This window comes from Anabrus simplex, chromosome 1 (genome assembly GCF_040414725.1).
Source record: "Anabrus simplex isolate iqAnaSimp1 chromosome 1, ASM4041472v1, whole genome shotgun sequence".
Lineage (NCBI taxonomy): Eukaryota > Metazoa > Arthropoda > Insecta > Orthoptera > Tettigoniidae > Anabrus > Anabrus simplex.
In genome coordinates this window covers 779115435-779139582 of record NC_090265.1, presented here as the reverse complement: position 1 = coordinate 779139582, position 24148 = coordinate 779115435, and the positions used below count along the sequence as shown (strand labels likewise).

The following is a 24148-nucleotide window of genomic DNA, read 5'->3' as shown; positions in this document are numbered from 1 at the left end:
TCTTTGGTAAAATTTAGAAAGGAGTATTTCCTTCTTTACAATTCAGCTCGACGTTATATTTAATTAATACATTTCACCATTTCCTTCTTTTACCTTTTCCTTGCACCAGAAGGGCGCAAATAACGACCACGGACGTTCCGCCAGGGGTCAGATCCCAAACTCACGTTTCAGCAAGGTTAAAACAACATAATACGTATAACCTGTTCCAAGGAGAGGAAAAAGAGATGAAAAAGAAAGGAAGGAAAATCAAACAAGTAATATTAAAGAAGGGATAACTTGCAAATCTTCACCAAGAAGCAAGATCAATACAAGGTCAAATTATCTGGGTCACACCCGCTCAAGTCAACAAAAACAATCACTATCACCAAGGCAGCAGTTGCATAACAACGAAAACATGTACATAAATACCAGAAATGACCAATCATGAAATCCAATGGGATAAACCCAAAGAAAGAAAGAAGTACAACAAGAAGTAGAAAACGAATAGCACTTAATTCAAAACCCAAACAGAGATTCCGAGTCCCAGGCCAAATCTCACGTGGTCTCTATACCATCAATAAATTAAACCCATTTAAGTAGTTCAGTACCGTTAATGTTTAAATTAATTTCATCAGTACCAATTTCTCAATTTCCTAATTTACAAATAATAATAATAATAATAATAATAATAATAATAATAATAATAATAATAATAATAATAATAATAATAATAATAATAATAATAATAATAATAATAATAATAATAATAATAATAATAATAATATTACCAAGGCAGATATCCGACTCGTTGGCTGAACGGTCAGCGTACTGGCCTTCGGTTCAGAGGGTCCCGGGTTCGATTCCCGGCAGGGTCGGGGAGTTTAACCTTAATTGGTTAATTCCTACGGCACGGGGGCTGGGTGTATGTGTTGTATTCATCATCATTTCATCCTCATCACGACACGCAGGTCGCCTACGGGAGTCAAATAGAAAGACCTGCACCTGGCGACCCGAACCCGTCCTGGGATGTCCCGGCACTAAAAGCCATACGACATTTCATTTTCACCAAGGCGGATGTAGCAGCATTACCAGCGTACGATTTACCATTAAGACTCCTAAGGAGGTATAAACTTCGTTAATCACGATGATCAGTTTTACATTTTAGTTACAGTAAAATAATTAATGGGACCGAAGGTAGAACGAAGGCTACAATTTCTACCATGAGACCCAAAAGATGCAAACTGATCAGAGGAAAAAACTAATATCCAGAAGTCGTATTTGACCAGTCTCGGAGGGAAGAATTAAATTGGAATCACGGCGAACTTACAGTACATTGTGTCTTCAGATAGGTAGTAACGCCTCGGCGTCAGTAAGGCAGTCCTCACTCAGACTAAAAGAAAGCAAAATAATAAAGCATCAGGAGGCCGAAGTCAGACACTTATGTGTCCACAAAACACATCTCACTCGCATCATGGCTGATCCTCACCTCGTCGACTCAAAACTAGCAAGCCAGCTCACACCAAGCAGAAACCTCTCCAAGCATCCAAGCGTACCGACTGGTTGGCGAGAAAGCGAGCACCAAGTTAGAATCGCTCCAAAAGTGGCCCGACACGGGTCCCAAGAATATAACTCGTGGTGAGTTAATTAAATACATAAGACATTAAAGATAAAACATGGCTCCCAGGGCGGAGAGGATATAAATAAATGTTAGCAACGAGAAGTCCCACAGAAAATAATAGTCTAATACAAGCTGGAATTAAATTCCAATAGACACCAATTCCTACAGCAAATATTGCCAGTTTGAAAATATAGCGGGAGAGGCATAAAAACACGTCGCCTAGGTGACAACACTAATCAGAGAGAAGAATAATGGAAGGGATCCGACACTTCGAAAAATAAAGGTATCGGCCAAAGAAAGACAAGGGCCACGAAGGGCGCGAAAATGAAAGACTCTCTAGGACTCGCAACCTAATACCGTCGGCGTCAGAAATGACAAGAGGTGACCAATGGAGTTCGGATAGGTTAGATGGAAGTGAGGGGGCTGGCACAAGTAAGAGGAAGCAATGGCAGGACTCAGCTAAGGGCCCTGTGGTCACCAACACATGATTCCAACTTCATAGACCCTGGTAGCCCTTTTACTAGCCTCTTACGCTGGGCAGGGGATACCGTAGGTGTTATGAGATAGGGGAGGGCGTAACCACTATATTGCAATATATTGCACCATACCGCGTCCAGTATAGATGTATAAAATTTCCTCCAGCAGCTCAGATGATCTCAGGGTTCGGTTGTAGTATAATCTTAGTTTAACGTGGAATCTGAAGAGAATTGGTACGATGCGCACGAAGTTACAGTATATCGTTTCATCAGATGGACATCTCCATCCTACGTACCAGGTTAATCGACGTAACGAGCAAGAAAATTTGACCTCTAAATTGCTCACTTAATATGGTTATATATCAGGATGAACTGCTAAGTTTCTTCTTCTTTGCTAAGCAAAATCTTGTATTTAATAACCTAACTGCACTTTACTTGATATACTCCAAATGTATATTATAACCTACGAATCACGTAATCTCTAAGAGAACACTACTCCTATCCATCCTTAATTGATCACAGCTCGATTATGAGAATACTATGCTTATTTATCCATGTTGTGTAACACCCTTCTTACATTCATTCAGCAATCTAAATCCTTTTAACAACTCAACTACGACTATCCATGAAAACATTATTCATTTCATCCATATACTATGATTATTATTATGTGAATACACCTACGAGATGTTTATAGTAAGTAACTCCTAGCATACTAAGCTTTATTTCAAACATATGGTTTCTATTTGATGGACTTGGCTTGATATACACTCCTTTAGGTTAGATTGGTAGTCATAATACTCCCTCAATCCTTCGATGAGATATCCTTCTACTACATTACTATACTCGACCCAGTCTTAAGCTATTCATTTTCTGTGTTAATTCCAATTCTTCTCTGCCTTCCTAATATCTTTACTCTTCAACAACTATTCATTTCCTTCATTACAACACGTAGCTTACCTATTTCAACTCTGACCATTCCTTAACATATCCATTCCTTCTCAAGTATCTCAATCTCTTCTTATATAACGTTTCCCTCGACGTAAAATGCTCAAATATAGCTATTTCAGCTACACTGGATCCATGATATCTCACCACGATGATATTTAACTTTCTTACCTAACATAACATTATTTCATACCGTACTTCACTAATGACAAGCAGAAACATACATCTCCTATATATATCTTTGCTTAACCATATATATATTGGTTTCCATCTTAATATTAGGATGCTTTATTAATTCACATCTACTTCTCAATAGAAAGCTTGTTTTATGTCGTAGTAAACATTGAAAATGATAACCTACAACCTGTTTTCCAGTCTTTGACCGGGTCAGGGATGTAATGAATGAATCAGATATAGGCTGTTATTACCATGGGATCACCACTCCCAAAGTGATTTATATTAATGAGTGATAGATGTTACGAAATGAGAATTGAGAGTGTTGCTGGAATGAAAGATGACAGGGAAAACCGGAGTACCTGGAGAAAAACCTGTCCCGCCTCCGCTTTGTCCAGCACAAATCTCACATGGAGTGACCGGGATTTGAACCACGGTATCGTAGTAAACATTACCTAATTCATACTATCACTGCAGGATTGCCAATGCACTGTTCTTTGCTTTATACACATTGTCCGTAGTTATCCGTATGTTACACTTATCTCAGAGAGATACGTGTGTGAGTTGGGTGTATGTTTGGTGTATGTGAGTTTATGTGTGAGTGACCAGGGCGTTTGAGAGTTCGTTTCGTGATGACTGTTACAGCAGTAACGTGTGTGTTGGTTGTGGTAGTTCTGGGTGGTCACCCAACTCTGGTTGCGTTTGGAAGTTTACAAGGACTAAACCAACTTCGTTATGCAGTGTAAGTGTATAGGTGTTATGATTTGTAGCATCGTTAATGGGCAGCATATCATGAATGCACCCGCCTCGGTTACCGGTTTCTGGTGCTTCAGGTTGTGGGTAGGTGTTACGTTAGACTAGTAGGCCGCACTTGGTAGCTTTAGGAAGTGAGGCTGGAGAACTTGATTTTGGTGAAGGACAGTGATCGCGGTGGAGATTTACTTGGCTGCGGGGTCTCGGGTACTCGATCCGCCGAGGTGGCCCCGCGGTGGGATAAATAAAGTGAGGATTTTGTTGAATTGGAAGGCTTTGGGGTCCGGGCGGGGGGGGGGGAGATGGCCCTACAGAAGGGGGTGTCTAACAGGAACGATCGGACCCACCACATTTTACGGAATCGCGACGCATCGACCGCAACGATGGGCAGGGCAGAGCACGCGCCCGAAATCGGCCACCATCTTCGGGGTACCAGTTGTTAGGGAGAGGTCGTAGATACCTTGGCATTTCCCCTTGACCTAGGGAGGGAGGATCCAGGTCATATTAGGCTGTTCTGTGTCGTTGGGTCTTGGGTGGGAAAGGGAGTGGAGGGGTGCTTTTGAAACACCAGATGGGGTCGAACGCACTTGGCGCACCGACCTGGATGGCAACCCGTTGCCTGTGTCGTGACAGGGGTAGTTTCTTGAGTGGTTAACGCCATTGATAAGCCACGGACACAGTGCCGCCTCGACAAATTGCTTTCCAGTACATCTGTAGCTGGAGTCTTGAGATGGCTGGACTGGGGTGTGTGTGTTTATACACATTGTTTTTTTTTTGCTATTTGCTTTACGTCGCACCAAAACAGATAGTTTTTTTTGGCGACGATGGGATAGGAAAGGCCTAAGAATGGGAAGGAAGCGGCCATGGCCTTAATTAAGATACAGCCCCAGCATTTGCCTGGTGTGAAAATGGGAAACCACGGAAAACCATCTTCAAGGCTGCCGACAGTGGGGCTCGAACCCACTACCTCCCGATTAGGATTACTGGATACTGGCCGCACTTAAGCGACTGCAGCTATCGAGCTCGGTGTTCAATTCAATTAAGAATTTTGGATCAATAAACTTAGCTTTTAATTCTTTGGTCCAGGATGATCTAGCCATAATCCATCCTACAGCTGCTGCATTCGGTCGATCGGGAACCAAAGTCAGCTGGCTCCACGTTCAGATCAGGTGAGCCGCTTCAGCATAACGAAAACATCTCTAAGAATTTCCGCTGCCCATCTAGTATGATATCATTTTCTTCTTTCTTGAGCTCATGGTAAAATAATACATAGGCCCTATGTGAGATAGGTCCATTCATGATGATTCTCTTAAAATACTGACAAATATGAATACTTGTCTGCCTTCAGTATCAACTGAAACTGCTGCCCAATATACTATAATGGCTGTGATATTGCTTCTGAGTTCATTTGTATTTTAAAATAAGATTTGATATAATATTCTGCCGGTTTCTTTGTGCTGTTATTTCTTATTTTTGTTTCTTTCTTTCTTGAGTGTATCTTCTAAATATGCTCGGCAATGCGGTCAGTGCTGATTTCGGTTCACGTATGTTCGTTCGTTCGTTCGAGAACGTTTGGGCGAGCCACTTGAAGGGTTACGCCCTCCGTCTGGCCAAGAGATTGGACGTGAGAAATGTGGGAAGAAGGAGAGGGTAAATGGCGGTGTAAATAAGAAGAGGTGAAGGATATTAGATGGCCTCTTGGCTAAGAAGAGCGAATGGCATAGTTGTTTAATGAGAGTGTAATACAGGAGTACATATACCAGTGATGTTTACAGAAATGTGATACATTGATATAGTGAATAAGGGTTTACACAAAAGGGCGAGATAAGAGTTGGAGGGCGAGGATGTGGTAAAAGGAAGAAAAGTTAACTAAGGTATTGAGGATAAGACTGAGGAGGTCAGGGGAAAAGGGAAGTGGGGTAAGGCAGGAAGGCTGGGGTGGGACTGGAGAAGATCGGAGGCGTGGACGAGGTGATTGAGGAGAGTCAGGACCGGGGGCGACTGCGGTACTTGGAGAACGGGGCAGGGTGAGTGGGGGTGAATGTGAGGGTTCAACACTGTGATGGCGTCCAAAGAAGCGTAGTCCACTGGCAAGAAGGTGCTGGATGTCGTCGGGTGTCTCGAGTTGAAGGCGTACCAGGAAGGTCGGACCATCAGCATTGTAAATACGTGATGCGTGGCGTACTGGTAGACCTGTCTGACGTAGTTCTTGGGCAATAGCTGCAGGCGCAAGGCAAGGGTCCACACCGCAAATTACACAGCTGAGGGTGTAAGTTTTTGTCTGATGGCGGTGGTGGCAAAGGCGTCGAAGAAGAACGTACCATGTGTGCAGGCGGATCAGAAGAAGGTCCCTCGGCGAATTGCTGAAGAGATGTGCGCTGGGGACTCATTGAATCAGGGGTGGGAACAGTGGGGTGAGATGATGTTAATATGGGTGAAGAGTGAGATGTAGTCGTGAGAGTGATAGGAAGGAGAGAAGAGGCGTGAGCTGAAGTAGTGATGGTGGTGGTAGGCGTGGTGGTGGAAACAGGCAAGGTAGTGATAATGGGAATAGGGGCAGGGCAGGTGGACGAGGGCGGTGGAGATGAGCGATACGAAGGAGGCGTTCGAACAGCAGCCGGAGAAGGTTCTGCACAATCCTGGAGCTGAGCGCTGATGTATATGGGAGTAGATGTCGCTCGATGATGGCGGCGAGAAATATACACTCCATTGTCCAAGAGAGACTTGCAAGCACGCGCAGAGTTGAATGTCAATACTATCTCTGGGGCTGGGTTGGTACCGGTGATGTACACGAGAGACCCCTAGCGGGCAAAGTTAATAGTAGATATGCTCAACCAAGAGGGCAGGGTCGACATCAGTGACGTGGCAATAGAACATTGCTGGGGAAGGCCTTCAACCAACTGAGGGACAGCCGATTTAGTATTTGGCTCGGGGAGGTTCGAAGTAGAGATGTGTCGTCACCCCGGCCGATCAAAAATGTGGGAATAGAGTAGCCGAATGATTCGTCCTCAGAAACAGAGATGGCGAAAAAAGCCCCTCACGTATGATAACGTACTTAACTTCATTGATTTCTTGTTTAGTGAGTGTATAACTTCTTTCTAACAGGTATACTTCTTTCTTCTCTATTTTCTTGATTGAAGTTCACTTATTTTACGTATTATCTGCGGGTAACGCGATTGACGAATGTGTCATCCATTTGTATTTTATTTACCGCCATAGCGATTATGCTTTTTTAACTTCGGCCCTATAGACCTCTGAACTATGCTGTATATCCATTCACTCTGTTTAATTTCATTTCGCCTAACTTTTATTCACTCTGACTTGGCGAAATCTTACATTACGGAAAGTGCAATGGTACAATATTAACCTATTCTACCCGATGCGGAGACGTTGGCTAGACAGTAAGAGGTATGAAATTTAAGAAGGTAGAAAGAGAAGTGAGGTATAAAGAGCTCAGACACCTCTCAGACAACTGGCCCTACTCCGAGGTCAATCCAGCATTGGTAACACTGAACTGGTGGTCACCGGCACTTATATGCGAGGTCTGTAGGACACCATGTGAGCATTTCCATATTGTATATACGCGATTTTTGGGTTTTTAAAATGGAGCCCGAGGGGGCTCTTAACTTCTTAGCGTGGATTCGCGACCACGGGGCTCATTTTCATCTATCCTATTCGACCTCCCTAGGCCGACACTTGTTCTTTTCAGACCCCGACCTTATTAGATCACTAGGTGTAGGGGGTCTCATTTTCACGCCTTTTGTGACTCTTGTCGTTCTTTGGCCTATACCTTCATTTTTACACTTAGCGTGTTCCCCTTGTTGGGCCGACTTCATAGCGACCCTGGTCATTTGTATGAGCCACCTACCTCCGGAGAGATAGGTGGTTTGTGAGCTACCGATACCGCCGAGCATCAAGCACACCATAGGTCAGAGATCCGTGCTCGAATCCCTCCCACGGTGAAGTTCCCTTCTCCGACTGGTTCTGTATGTTACGTGCTTACTCAGCAACACCGCGAAGCGATCTGATTGGCCAACTTCAACAGATGATAAAATGACAAATGTGCGAGATATCGAATTATTTCTTTCAAATTATTATCAGGATGACCAACCCTGTGACACTCACGGTGTTTCCGACCAACCTCTATAACTTGCACTACACTTCTTGCAGAGCAGAATATAAGAAAGAGGTCTGCCTCTGTGGTCCAGTGGTCATTGTGATTAGCTGTCGTCCCCGGAGGCCTAGGTTCAATTCCCGACTGTGCCACGAAATTTGAAAAGTGGCACGAGAACTGGAACGGGGCCCACTCAGACTGGGGAGGTCAAATGAGTAGAGCGGTGGTTCGATTTCCTCAGCCATCCTCGAAATGGTTCCCACTTCTTCTCCAACCACAGGCCCCCTTTCAACATAGCAGTTGAGGCCACCTGGGCGAGATTCTGGTCCCGCTCCCCGTTTGTATCCCCCGACCCAACTCTCACGCTCCAGGACACTGGCCTTGAGGTAGTGGAGGTGGGATGTTTTGCTGAGTTCGACGGAAAAACCAACCCTGGAAGGTGAACGGATTAAGAAAGAAAGAAGGAAAGAAAGAAAGATAAAAAGAATGATCAATAAGAAAGAGGACGTGAGCATAGCTTCATCCTCTTAATTCGCGATCGTCAAACAGGAGTCTTTCGGCAAGTGTTTTAGAAACTTCTGAGACATCCGGGATTGGCAGATAGCATCAATGGGAGCCCATTACTTGTTCTCGGATGGTAGGCGCAGATACGAAGAGCTTACGATGTGCACAAGACGGCGTTCCTCCCTTGTGGTGGTCAGAAGTGGTCGACCGGAACATAGACGACAGTATGCTTGCCCTCATGTTCCCATGCAGTCCAAAATCGGACCTCTGGCACATCCGAATGCTGCACAAATCTGGATATTGCTGGCCAAATTGAGGCCCACAATGAGGTCCCTTTCAAACTCTGCCATGTGCTCATAACGCTGTCTCACACGAGTACGCGACATCTCCGTGACCTTCACAGTGATCACGTAACATCTTACGTTCTTTTTCCGGGGGTTCCCGAAGCCCACTGCCCCCCGCGTCGCAATCGTCACTTATCTAGATTGCCTCCGACACGCTATTAATTTCTAAGGAGAAAAGAGATAGCAGGGAGGAGTGGGAAGTAATACAAGGAGTATCTGCCTGTTTCCATGTGAAACATGCTTCGAAGGTCAGAGTTTGTGTGGGGTAGGTGGTGTCGAGCTGTGGTATTAAGGGTCAGCGAAAACCACATAGGCGGTAAAAGAAAGAGCCTGACATAATTTGATAGCACATGCAAGAATGTGGTTTTTGGATATGTCCAGTAGAGGAAAGATATCATGCACACCAGCCATGATCCATAATCTCGCCAGTCCAGTTATGAGATCAGTCCGTCTGGGCACTGCCGTGACTAGCGCGGGCCTGCCGCACCGCTCCGCTCCCTTGGGATTACTCGTACCCAGTCTCCTATCTCGGAGAATTAGGCCATGCCCGCCGAGACGGGAGCCTCCTGGATGAGGGTGGGACCTAACGCTGGGCTTTCTTCCTCTCTGCCCGCGCTACGGCCCGGTCAACAGGGCAACTGCGATGAGAGGTCAGGTTGGCCCGCCGCGCAGTTGGAGCACACTGGCGCCTCCTTAAGTGCTGCGCAACCGTGTAGTGGTGATCACCCCCACAACAGTTGCACCTCACTAAGAGCCCACACCTGTCCTGACGGTGGCCCCACCTCAGGCAGCGGAAAATCTGAAAGAGCTGCCGAGGGGAACGGTTCGGTCTCACCTGACTGCCGCTACCCGCTGTGGTCCTCTCCTGACTGGCTCCTCGGTCGACTGCTTTCCTGGGAGCAGTCCCCTCTTGCTGCTGGACGGCCCTCTCCTGGTGGGCTGGCGGCGTCTTATTCCTCTTCCTGGTCCTGGGGCGGCGTCTTCTTCCTGGCGGTGGCGGTTTCTTCCCGGGAGGGACAGAGGCCTCGTCCTGGTAGGTCTCCTAGCCTGGTGACTCTGGAGTAGCGGATGGTCCGGAGGTAGAGACGTCTTACCCTTCCTCCTGGTTGGCGGCGGTGGCAGCGTCGGTTGTTGCTGACACCCTGGTGCATTCCCTGTCCTGTGTGGTGCACGTCGATGTATGCATCGTGAACGAAGCGCTAGAAGGCCGAGCTTGAGTGGGCCGCGCAGTTGGTGGACGTTCTTGGTTATCGCCCTTGTCGGTTTGCGTGTACTTCGTGAAGTACAGCTTTTCGATTTGGGTCGCGCCGTCGCGATGCTAAGGAACGTCGCCGTCCTCCTAGGTTTTCGACTCCGGGGGAGCCAAGAAGCGTAGGTCCGTGCCCACCTGCTTGTGCTTCTGCCTCCAGGCAGTATGCGTCGTCGTCGTTGTCAGTAGCGTAGGTGCAGCTGCATCACGTCTGTGGGCGTCGTCTAGCCTGGCCCCCGACCAGGCAATCGGATGTCCTGCCTTGTCTCGTAGTAGTCGACCAACTTCGGACTCGGCGGGCGGCTGATGAGCCCCCAGTAGAAGACCGTGTCCACGTCCTCGGTCTCGCCACCCATCGCTCGGAGTGCCGTGAGGATGGGGTTTGCTTCCAGTTCCCAACTTATGTCCCTTCGGCAGAAAAACAATAGGGATGACAGGGCTGGGTCGGCAGGCTCCTTCCTCTCCGAGTTTGCCTGCACCCATTCCATCAAGTACTTTATCTGCCTCTGTGGATGCGTGGTAGAGTGTCGGCCTCCGGATCCCAAGATAGCGGGTTCAAACCCGGCAGAGTCGGATTTTTGAAGGGCGGAAAAAAGTCAATTCGACACTCAATGTCGTACGATGTCGGCATGTAAAAGATCTCTGGTGATACATTTCGTATTTACCCGACAAAATTAATGAAATCTCAGCCATAGACGCCCAAGAGAGTTCCGGTTTACTCTGTCTGCCATCTAGCGGACCTAGAGTAAAACGGAACGTCGAAATTGACGAGCAGACAGCCAGATGGCGTCAAATCGAAATGTCTGCAAACGGTAGCTGAGGCCATACGATTATTATTATTATTATCAAGTACTTCAGCTCCTCCTGTTTGCCCGCGCTGCTATCTGCCATCCTGTTGATACCTGAAACAATAACGCTTGAAACGAGAGAAACAGCACTCAAAAGTGCTTCCTGATAATGCTGTGGAGTGCTCTTAAAAGTGCACACACTCAGACAAATGTTGCTCCTTCCTCCTTGTACCTATAAGTACAGTTGCCTGACTAGTACTTGGGAAGTACAAATAGCATGACGAGGAGAGTGACTGAGCGTGTAGCACGTACGTCCTATCGCTGTGACTGCGTTACTCGTCCTGGCGCTTTTCACGCCCCTTATTTACCCTACCAGGCCTAGTAACAACACTTGACACGAACAACACTAATGCACTCTCGTGACAATTCCACCTGTCGCAAAGAATTACAAACCTAATTATTTACATACCAATCAACATTGATCTGCATTTAGGGCAGTCTCCCAGGTGGTAGATTCCCTATCAGTTCTTTTCTTATCCTATTCTTAAATGATCGCAAAGAAATTGGAAAATTACTCAACATCTCCCTTGGTAAGTTATTCCTGTTCCTAACTCCTCTTCTTATAAACGAATATTTGCCCCAATTTGACATCTTGAATTCCAACTTCATCTTCATATTGTCATATTTCCTACTTTTAGAGACACCACTCTAATGTATTCGTCTACTAATGTCATTCCACGCCATCTCTAAACTGGCAGCTCGGATCATAACCACTTAGTCGAGCAGCTCATATCCTTTCACTCAAGTCTTCCCAGCACAAACTTTGCAACGTTTTTGTAACGCTACTCTTTTGTCGGAAATCACCCAGAAAAAATCGAACTGCTTTTCTTTCGATTCATTCCACTTCTTGAATCAAGTGAATCAAGTAATCCTAGTGAGGGTCCCATACACTGGAACCATACTCTATCCTGGGTCTTACCAGAGATCTATATGCCCTCTCCTTTACATTATTACTACAACTCCTAAACAACCTCAAAAGCAAGTGCAGAGGTCTGTACTCTTTAATTATATTCCCATTTATGTGATTGCCTCAATGAAGATATATCCTTATATTAACAAGTAGAAAATTAGAGTGAACCCCAAAATAAACTTTTCAATCCATCAACGCAGTAATTAAAACTGACATTACTTTTCCTATTTGTGAAAATCACAGCCTGACTTTTAAACCCGTTTATCACTATACCATTGCCTGCTGTCCATCTCACAACATTATCGAGGTCATTTTGCAGTTGCTCACAATCTTGTAACTTAACAACATCATCCGCAATAGGCCTTGTCTCTGATCCCACTTCTTTACTCAGACCATTTATATATAAGAAAACACAACGGTCCAATAATACTGCTTTGAAGAATTCCCCTCTTAATTATTACAGGGTCATATAAGGCTTCACCTACCGTAATTCTCTGAGATATATTATCTAGAATTATAGCATACCATTCAGTCACTCTTTTGTCTAGTCCAGTTGCACTCATTTTTGCCAGTTGTCTCCCATGATCTACAATATCAAATGCCTTAGACAGATCAATCGCGATACAGTCCATTTGACCTCCTGAGTCCAAGATATCTGCTATATTTTGGTGGAATCCTACAAGTTTATCTTCAGTGGAATAACCTTTCCTAAACCCGAACTGCCTTCTATCGAACCAGTTATTAATTTCGCAAACATGTCTAATATAATCAGAAAGAATGCTTTCCCAAAGCTTACATGCATGCATGTCAAACTGACTGGCCTGTAATTTTCAGCTTTATGTCTACCACCTTTTCCTTTATACACAGGGGCTACTATAGCAAGTCTCCATTCATTTGGTATAGCTTCTTCATGTAAACAATAATAAGAAAATAAGTACTTCAGACATGGTTCTATGTCCGAACCCATTGTCTTTAGTATATGCCTAGAAATCTTATCAATTCAAGCCACTTTTCTAGTTTTCAACTTTTGTATCTTATTGTAAATGACATCGTTATCATACGAACAATTTTAATACTTCTTTAGCATTAGTCACCTGCTCTATCTGGGCATTATCCTTGTAACCAACAATCTTTACATACTGCTGACTAAATACATCTGCCCTTTCGAGATCCTCACATATACACTCCCTTGTTCATTAATGATTCCTGGAATGTCCTTCTTGGAACATGTTCCTGCTTTGAAGTACCTCTACATACCTTTCCATTTTTCACTAAAATTTGGATAACTGCCAATTATACTTGCCATCATGTTATCCTTAGCTGACTTCTTTGCTAGATTCAATTTCCTAGTAAGTTCCGTCAATTTCTCCTTACTTCTACAGCCATTTCTAACTCTATTTCTTTCGAGTCTGCCCCTCCTTCTTTGTCTCTTTATTTGTCTGCTTTAATGAAGTGCGACTATGATTATTTATCACCTTTAAAGGTACAAACCTGTTTTCACATTCCTCAACAATTGCTTTAAACACATCCCAGAGTCCGTTTACATTTTCATTTACCGTTTTCCACCAATCATAGTTGAAAACCTACAACCTTTTTTCCATTCAATGATCGGGTCAGGGATGGAATGAATGAAGCCTCTATCTACCGCCGAGGATAAGAATTGTGCCGGCTCTCGAAGCCTGTCGCACGCCTGTGGGGCAATGAATAACCACTGTCGGATGAAATTAAATGATAATGGAGAGTGTTGCTTGAATGAAAGATGACAGAGAAGACCAGAGTACCCGGCGAAAATCCTGTCCCGCCTCCGCTTCGTCCAGCACAAATCTCACATGGAGTGACCGGGATTTGAACCACGGAACCCAGCGGTGAGAGGCCAACGCGCTCCCGTCTGAGCCACGGAGGCTACTTCCACCGAGCATAGTTACTTTTTAAAAACTCCCTCATGCCTCTTTATCAGCTTGCCTAGAAGTCCTACTTTTAAGACCTTCCTTTCTATCCCCTTTATTTTTAACTACGACAAAAACAGCTTCGTGATCACTAATACAGTCTATTATTTCGGTTTCTCTGTAAAGCTCATCTGGTTTTACCAGCACCACGTCCAAGATATTCATCCCTCCACTTGGTTCCATCTTTCTGAATCAGCTGTCCTTCCCATATTAACTTATTTGTCATTTGTTGGTCATGCCTCCTGTCGTTCACATTACCTTCCTAGCTGGCATTCCTATCATCCCTCTAAACAAATTTCCTAACTTATACGTACCACTGTGGTTTAAGTGAAGGCCATCTCAGCACGTATACCTATCTCCTACCCACCCATTATGATCTACAATCATATTCCTTTCCATGTCGTTTCCCACATAGCTGATTATCTTAACAAATAATTCTGAATAAGCGTCAGCGCTTCCCTTTCTCGATCTGTACACTCCAAAGACATCAAATGAAATGAGCCTTACACCTAGAATTTCAGATTTGTCATCTTTAACTTTTCATGATGATGATGCTTGTTGTTTAAAAGGGCCTAATATCGAGGTCATCGGCCCCTAATGGTACGAAATGAAATGACAACAAAAAGTTCAAAATCATCCATTGACCAAAATGTCATGAAGAATGAATGGATGGACATGAACCAAAGAAAAAACCGTGGATCCGAGTCAAAAATGTCATAAATAATGGTATTACTGACAAAGGGACTACTTATAAAGCACAATCCTGAATCGAGGATACTTGAAGTCTAAAGGGGTCCAAAATCCAGGTCTAAGGCCCCTCAGAATGGTACATGTCGCGAATAAAGTAGCACCATGGTATTTGTCATGTTGGGGTCAAAAGTAGCGAAGACTCACAGTGTTCCACACAAGATGGTACTACTCATAAGTATTGTGCTTCGTACAGGTAACGCAGACCTATGGTGTTTCTCACACAATGGCGCCACTCATAGACAACGCAAACCGATGAGGTTCCTCACCTAGGTGTACTAGTCACGGGTGCCGGTATTCCCGTGGTGTTCCTCACATAGTGGGTACTAATCACAGGCAACGCAGACCTCTTTTTTAACTGTTTCGTAGCTTTGAATTTCTTCTTTCACCAGAATGAATACTCTTCCTCCTACCATTCCAATCCTATCTCTACGCTACCCACTCTAGTTCCGTGAGAAAATTTCTGCATCCATTATATCATTTCTCAGCCATGATTCATTTCCTATTACAATACCTGGTAAGTATAAATCTATTAAATTACTTAATTCTATTCCTTTCTTCACTATACTTCTACAGTTCAACACTAACATTTTTATGCCATCCCTACTTGACTTCCAGATCCCTGTACCCTTATCACCGCTCCGTAGACCACGTCATTTCTCTGAATGCACCGTCCTATCATCCCTCTAAAAAATTTCCTAACTTATACGTATCACTGTGGTTTAAGTGAAGGCCATCTCAGCACAGATCCCTATCTCCTACCCACCCATTATGATCTAGAAATCTCACTCCCATTTTCCCACATACCCTCCCCATAGTTTCATATAAATACCCAATCATCTTCCAGTCAGTATCCCTCCTACACACTGGTCCACTGATTACAATATCCACTTCCTTAAAATTCACCCGTGCTGCATTTACAGGACCCAAACATCCCAACTATGTTGGTACTTATACCTGCTTCCTTACGTTATTGGTACCAACGTGAAACACTACCACCTTCTCCTTTCCCTCCTACTTCTCTTCTACCGTACTTTCTTCAGGACCTGTTTCAAACTTAGTCCTGGATAACACTCTACCCTGGTTCCTTTTCCCCCATACACTTTCCCCACATGTTTAACAATGGAGTCCCCATGACCAGAGTCTCAACCCTACCCACCTCATTTGATACCCTCCCCTCTTGGTCAGCCCTATCTTTTCTGACAGCTGCAGAAGCCAATTCCTCCTCCCTTTTCTCTCCCCTCATTATCCTGTTCTATCTGTCTTTTCCTATCCTCTACTCTACATTTCCCTTTCCTACCATTTCCCTTCCACCTACTTACACACTTCTCAGCAACAGTTCCCTGTTCCCCATCTTCCTTCTGTAGTTCTATCTGCAGTGACTCGTACCGATTTCTCACAGACACCTGTCCTGAATTCTGATCCTGAATAGAGCCCTTAGCCTGCAACCTCCTTCCCCTTAGAGCATTCGACCACCTGTCTTCTACAATTCCCCACTTTCGTTCCCATCCCTCTTTTAAACTATTTATCTCCCTCAAACTCTCCGACTCCTCCCTCACAGCCCTTAATGTCTGGCCACACCCACAGTTCCTACACTTGCACTCCTGATCCATTCTTTATGGAAAAATGAAAAAAGATTTGAAAAACTGAATGGAAAAATATTGTGTCCCGGTATAGGATAGTACGCAAAGATCACACGACAATTAGGTAATTAATACACGACTATTCTACAATACTACTTAGTCGTACTGTATTTTTATCCCACAAAAACCTAACAGGATACAAACTGCCATTAATTACTGAATACCGAAAGGAATACACAAGAATTACACAATTCTAAACTGCAGTTTAACATATCCTAATTACAACAACAGAATTCTAGTAAGACGGTTTCTACAGATACTTCTACTACAACACACAAATATTTTACAATAGAATAAGCACGCGAATTTCGATTAAGATACTACAATAATTTTAAACTACGTTCAGACGTATCCTAATCAAAATGTGTTACTACTAAGCACAAAGAGAAATAAAAATTGCAAGTTTGTAATTCGCAAGAACTGCTCAAAGATTACCAAAACGCTAAATACGTAGACAGATATACTATCTAAATATACTGTATTTAAACTAAAATTCTCAACTGATATATGGTTACATGATTTTCTACAGCTGGTGGATTACTATTATTTTCCCTGTTACGCGGGACGGAGAGTATAAGTGTCCTTAAATACTGAAAAATAAGAAGTTGTCAGCAATAATTTCTATCAAATCTACGCCGTGGACTCAAACTGCAATATTATTGGGGTATAGCAATTTGATTATTAACTTTTACTCGATGAATAAACGAAGGTGCAAAGTCTACAAATTATCGGAATACAATAATGAGCTGATTCATGTATTTGATTGCTCAGCAACAATATTCTCTTTGATCTCGTTGGAACGAAACAAACAATCGTCAGCAGTCCAAAGACTGTTCAGTAATTATCCAGTGAAATTCCGTGTGTTCTCTTTAACTTATTTTTAAATATAGTTTTACAGGCGTATCGCGTTATTCATAGTTTGAACGGATATCTGTACGAAATACAAGAAAAACGACCTAAACCTTAATTCGAAACAAAGTACACCTAGCTAGCCTACTTAACCTAGAAAACGTAATATACTGAACACCAACAGAACTACTTGATATAAAATTCAATAAATATCACTACTACCAATTTCTACCAACAAGCACTAAACACCAATATATAAACAGCTCTAAATGCATTACAAACTTACAAAATTAAACAGTTTCAATAGGTTTTAATTACTTCATCACTATGATAATGCAAGAGCACTCTCAACAGCCGACCTTTCACATGCGCATCCATTAATGGAAGCCACCGATGGTGTGTACGTGTACGGAGTTCCATTGACATCCAGTCACTTTTCCTGGGTGATTCAAGTTTTTGTCATGCAGTGTAAATGAATAAGGAGAGATTTTTGTAATAAGCTTTTGGATTTAATTCATTTTCGTGCGCCAATGCTTCATCGAGGAAGCCCCGTATATAAATAAATAAATAAATAAATAAATAAATAAATAAATAAATAAATAAATAAATAAATAAATAAATAAATAAATACATCATCATTAGACTGTTATGCCTTTCAGCGTTGAGTCTGAAAGCCTCTGTAAATTTAATAAACGCCGCCACAATCCTCTGTTTGCAACTAGTGCTGTGGCCTCATTTAGTTCTATACCTCTTATCTTTAAATCGTTAGAAACTGAGTCTAACCATCGTCGTCTTGATCTCCCTCTACTTCTCTTACCCTGCATAACAGAGTCCATTATTCTCCTAGGTAACCTATCCTCCTCCATTCGCCTCACGTGACCCCACCACCGAAGCCGGTTTATGCGTAAAGCTTCATCCATCGAGTTCATTCTTAAATTAGCCTTTGTCTCCTCATTCCGAGTATCCCCTACCATTGTTTCCACCTGCTTGAACCAGCAATAATTCTCGCTACTTTCATGTCTGTTACTCCTAACTTATGAATAAGATATCCAGAGTCCACCACAACTTTCGCTCCCGTAAAACAAAGTTGGTCTGAAAACAGACCGATGTAAGGATAGTTTCGTCTGGGAACTGACTTCCTTCTTACAGAATACTGTCGATCGCAACTGCGAGATCACTGCATTAGCTTTATTACACCTTGATTCAATCTCACTAATTATATTACCATCCTGGGAGAACACACAACCTAAATACTTGAAAATATTGACCTGTTCTAGATTTGTATCACCAATCTGGCATTCAATTTTATTGAATTTCATACCTACTGACGCCAATTTAGTCTTCGAAAGGCTAATTTTCAAACTATACTCATTGCACCTATTTTCAAGTTCCAAGATATTAGACTGTAGGCTTTCGGCACAATCTGCCATTAAGACCAAGTCGTCAGCGTAGGCTAGACTGCTTACTACATTTCCACCTAACTGAATCCCTCCCTGTCATTTTATACCTTTCAGCAGATGATCCATGTAAACTACGAACAGCAATGGTGTCTAACCCCTGTAAGTACCCTGAATCAAGAACTCATTCTACCATCGATTCTCACCGAAGCCCAATTGTCAGCATAAATGTCTTTGATTGATTTTAATAATCTACCTTTAATTCCATAGTCCCCCAGTATAGTGAACATCTTTTCCTTCGGTACCCTATCAAATGCTTTCTCTAGATCTACGAAACATAAACACAACTGCATATTCCTCTCGTAGGATTTTTCAATTACCTGGCGCATACCGAAAATCTGATCCTGACAGCCTCTCTGTGGTATGAAACTACACTGGTTTTCATCCAACTTCCTCTCAACCACTGATCGCACCCTCCCTTCCAAGATGCCAGTGAATACTTCGCCTGGTATAGGCCTACTAATCAATGAGATACCTCGATAGTTGTTGCAATCCTCCCTGTTCCCTTGCTTATAGATAGGTGCAATTACTGCTTTTGTCCAATCTAAAGGTACCTTACCAACACTCCACGCTAATTTTACTGCTATATGAAGCCATTTCATCCCTGGCTACCCACTATACTTCACCATTTCAGGTCTAATTTCATGTATTCCTGCTGCTTTATGACAATGGAGTTTATTTACCATCCATTCCACTTCCTCAAGCGTAATTTCACCAACATCATTTTCCTCCTCCCCATGAGCTTGGCTGTTCGCAACACCACCAGGAAGATCTCCTTTTTCGTCGAGAAGATGCTCAAAATATTCCCTCCACCTCTCCAGTGATTCCCTGGGATCTATTATAAGTTCACCTGAATTACTTAAAACACTGTTCATTTCCTTTTTCGCTCCCTTCGTAAGATTCTTTATTACTGTCCGGAAAGGTTTCCCTGCTGCTTGACATAAATAAATAAATAAATAAATAAATAAATAAATAAATAAATAAATAAATAAATAAATAAATAAATAAAAATAAATAAATAAATAAATAAATAAATAAATAAATAAATAAATAAATAAATAAATAAATAAATAAATAAATAAATAAATAAATAAAAATCAATCAATCAATCAATCAGTCAATCAATCAATCAATCAATCAATCAATCAATCAATCAATCAATCAATCAATCAATAGCGTGATTTTCTTCGCTTTGCCAGCTCGCAGGCTTCAGATGTTTCAATTTATGTTTCAGGTTCTACGCAATAATGCGAAGAGAAGTACAGCGTTATCTTAGTTCCATGGAGATGGTTCACTTACGTTCGTTGGTACTTATACAAGACTCAACAATATTTGATATTACAATCACTGACTGAGAGCTGTACTCAATTCATAGGGATATAAATAAATATTGTCATAAAGATTAAGTGTGATGTACACATGTCTATCCTCATCCCTCAAATTACCGCCCGCATTCTGACCAGGAGATAAGCTGGGTTCTGGAGGGAGGTATTGTGTAAGCAGGAGTTAGGTAAGTATGTTGATGAACATTTTATTTCCACGACCGCATTGCACTCTAAATAAACTTTGCACGTATTAAATCATGCTCAGCACTTCGCTTTACGTCGCAACGACACAGTTAGGTATTATGGGGACGAAGGAATAAGACAAGGCTAGCAGTAGGAAGGAAGCGACCGCGGCCTTAATAAAAGTACAGCTCAGCATTTGGTTGGTGTGAGAAATGGGAATCCACGGAAAATAATTTTCAGGTCTGCTATAATTGGGTTCGATTATGTTCAGCACACATAGTACATATTTTACCCCACAGGGATATGAACCAAGGACTGGTGATCAAGTGGCGCGCATTTCTTTGTCTGGTAGCGAGCTCGCAGGAACTCGAACCTTGGAACACCACGGGTGTGGCTAGAAAGTGTTCCTCTAATCAGAGCTAGGGAATCCCTGGATGAAAATAAGGGAGAAGTCGTCCCCTCCATATGTTGTTGGCGAGCGGGAGAGGTACATGTTTCAGCATCGTAATCTGGGAACCATCTCTAAAACAGCATGACCAAATTCGTCTTCTAAATAAAGGAATAAACGATTTTATTTACAGTGCGTGTCGTCCTTGATGGTGACAATCTTCTGTTAAAAGACGGAATAGATGATTACGTAATAATGGAAAGTTACAGAGGCTATGTGTTAAATGTCATCATATCCACTTGACACGGAGAACGCTGTGAGCGAGGGCAAATTTGAAGATATTTATTTATTACATGATATTCTGCGATCAGGTTTCACAGGGATAAATTTTAACTATATTACAAGATTACTGGTCAGCTGATTATCGAACTTTTGCTCCTCAAATATACCGAGAACAGGGTGTATAAGGAATTTGAGCGGGGGAAACTTCTCAGCTATTATAAGGCTTTGCTAGTGTCACCACGGGGCAGTTGGTGTTTTCATCTCGCGTGGGACAGGTGTGTGTCGGTATCGGGATATATGTGCCTTTGTGTGAGTACTGTTAATGCAGAGAATAGTCAAAATGACTTAATTCGAGTGGTGTCTGAATAGAACGAAGAAGAGGGATATAATTAAGTGCGCGGTTGAAATTACGACGATTTTTAACAATAAATTAAACTCGTAGAATTATTATTACTCCCGTCGCCCGAGACAAAGAAGGGGGACGGGTAATATTATAAGCATCACTATGAGCAATGATACAGGGGTCGTGCTATCAATAAGCTGTACGATCCGAGTAGAAATACCCTGTATTAATCTATTTGATTCCGGGACATTGAATCAAAGATCGGGTCGATTAGTACGCGGCGACGTAGACGAACGGAACGGATATTAAGTGTGTGTATCTGTGCCATAGATCCTGAAGATTTCCAGTGCCCAGGATTATGGAGTTTGCAGTCGCATCCAGCAGATGGAATCAACAGTTGTCAACATGGACATGAATATAAACTAAACCCGAGGATGGACGTCCCGTAGCTAACTAAGGCGTTATCGAGGGAAAATAAAGCTGAGTAATGCCGTTCTATTATGCATGACGTGAGGGGTACGGAGAATTCAGTTTATTATACTGTAGCTATTAATTGATAGGGATTCTTAGTTCGTTAAATCGTAAATTTGCAAAGATATGACACAGAGTTTATTTTAGTAACAAGTCTGAGTGACTTAACTTGTAGATATGCGAAAATTTGTTTGCGGGAAGGTTTTCCTTTCCCATTTTTAATTGGGAAATACTGCTAATATCCTTGGGGTTACTTTTCTGTGTAGTTGATTTGAATATTATGCTTATTATCATTAGTTCTTCAGATTGCTTGTGTAAAAGGGGCTGGTATTCAACCGGCTGCTCTATCATGAATGCCAAGTAATGTTTGTGTATATTATCCTGTGTAGAAGAAGAAATGTTACTGTAAAATCATCCAGAGAGCCAAAGCGACGACCTCCAATGAAATGTACAGCTAGGTCCCATTTTTTAATTGTGGACGCCTATAACGTGTGTTTTCGATAATTGTAGACCCTAATTACACATTGAATTGCGCTAAGTTACAATATTGCGCTTGTTTATAATTAACGTGTGTGTTTCCGTTGCCATTGATACTTTCACGGCGCGTACTTATAGACATGATGCTGTATAGGCTTTTGGGCTTTGGCCGTGTCAAGAAAATAAGGTGAAATTCTTTACGTTTCGCAGAGAACTGTGCTCTGCGTCATCAGAAGAAAATCTCGATTGTACACGAGGAAGGCTTCTTAAACAAGGTTTATGAATTCAGAAGTAAGAAATTAGTTGAAGACCTCGGTGCAAGAAGAGATAACTCACATTTTACAAATTTTTCAGGAGGCACAAAGAACTAATTTAAAAATGTAGACACGTTATTTCATTCTATTGTTTATACAGGTTGATTAAGGGTCCAAAATTTATTTCGTAGGCATAAAATCAAACAAAATAAATACATTGATTTTTAAGTAATCGACAAAATTAAAACTTTATCCCTTTTTTGCACCGAAGTAGGAAAAAATAAATTTATTAACACCGTTTTTTGCTTGAAATATTGTTCATTTGTAAATATAAGTAAAATTTAAGAAGCAAAATTAATACATATTGTCTGGCACTTTCAAGTGAAATGAGTCATACTCTAAGAAAACCATCACATCTGGAACGAACACAAACCCGATTCCGATATCAGAGATTCATAGTACAACATGTCACTCTTACAAACATACTGCGATGCAAGTTTCAATGTGTCGTTGAGTTTGGCATCATTAATGGGATGCCCACTGTTATATGAAGGCTCATAAGTGAGTGTTACTTGGTGTCCAGGCTTCATCAAAGAAAACTCTTCATGGTACATTCCACTCTGATGGTCACAGCATTGCAAGGCATCTGATGTGCTTGAACACTGGAAAATACGATGTCTAGATACACTGAATTTTTCATTCGTCTTACTCTTAACATTTTTTAGGAACAGTGGCCTTAGATGACTGGCGTAGTTCCGAACATGATCCTGTTCAACACCAATGACGCTGAACTTCATTGGCGATGTGTTCTTAAACAGTTTTTTTTATTATTCAGGTAAATAAATTTGTTCTGTTTTCCTAATGTTCTCAATGCGATCAAAACATCGGTCGCAAGGCAGATAGCTATGACCTGGTTCCAGAAATCGATGTACAATATTTTCAAATCTCCCCATCCTTACGCAAGAAAAAATAAACTGTACCAAAGCATAGTTTTTATTTTGTGCACAGCAGTTGTCTGAAGAAATATAGAGAGTCTTTATAGATGGATCCAGCACATGATCAAAATAATGTTTTAAGAATGAAATCACTTCATTTGATCCTTTATTTGCTGTGCATTCATCATACATATGAAAATGATCAGTTTTATGTTTTGCTGCATAAATACAAAAATTATACATCCTGATCTGACGAGAATAAAAGGCATCGGTGTATGGCACTTTAAGCAATGGAATATTTTGCTGAAAGTAATAAATATGTATATTTATTTGTTTCAGCTTCTATTGTTTTTTCTTTCACGTCTGTAAAAAACACATCTGCTTTCGTTATAGGTACCTTTCCCAGCTTTAAATAACTCCTTTCCACTTTCAATTTGGCCCCAGTAATCTGATTTTCTAACATGTCACAAGTCTTAAATGTGTCTGTTCAGGCAAGACCAAATGAATAATTAAAGTTGTTTCGGAAATATCTGTGATAAAAATCGTAACTCACGACTGGCTGTGTTTCCTGTACCTTTTCCTGCAGTTGGTACACTTCAGATTCGTACATTTTAAGGTACATCTTGTACATCTGTGATATATTTAGTAATGGAGAGAGATAATACCTGATGCTCTTTTTCTTGCTGTAATGTGAAGACTGCCTTGGGGAAACTCCTGATTTGGCTGTCAATTTGCTGTTTTATATTTTCTGGAATAGCGTTGGCTCTGTTGTTATGTTTTCCTCTGTCATCACTTGGAGGAGTTACATTGGTGCAATATGGCTTGCAATCCTTTCGACTCCCTTCTTGCAGTCACCAGACAGTAAACAAAACCCCATCTTGCAAAGCTCAGTTTCACTTGAACCATCTCAAACCGAAAAATTAAAGAAAAA

At 42.1% G+C, this 24148-nt stretch overlaps 1 protein-coding gene across 1 annotated transcript in view; it reads left to right on the top strand.

Moving 5' to 3' along the window:
- The window catches only part of LOC136873243 (uncharacterized), a 137592-nt gene extending 117637 nt beyond the window's left edge, over positions 1 to 19955 (top strand). The window contains exon 6 of the mRNA XM_067146691.2: positions 19794 to 19955. The gene's annotated coding sequence lies outside the window, so the exon portion shown is untranslated. The remainder of the gene's footprint in view (positions 1 to 19793) is intronic.
- Positions 19956 to 24148: the final 4193 nt, after the last annotated feature.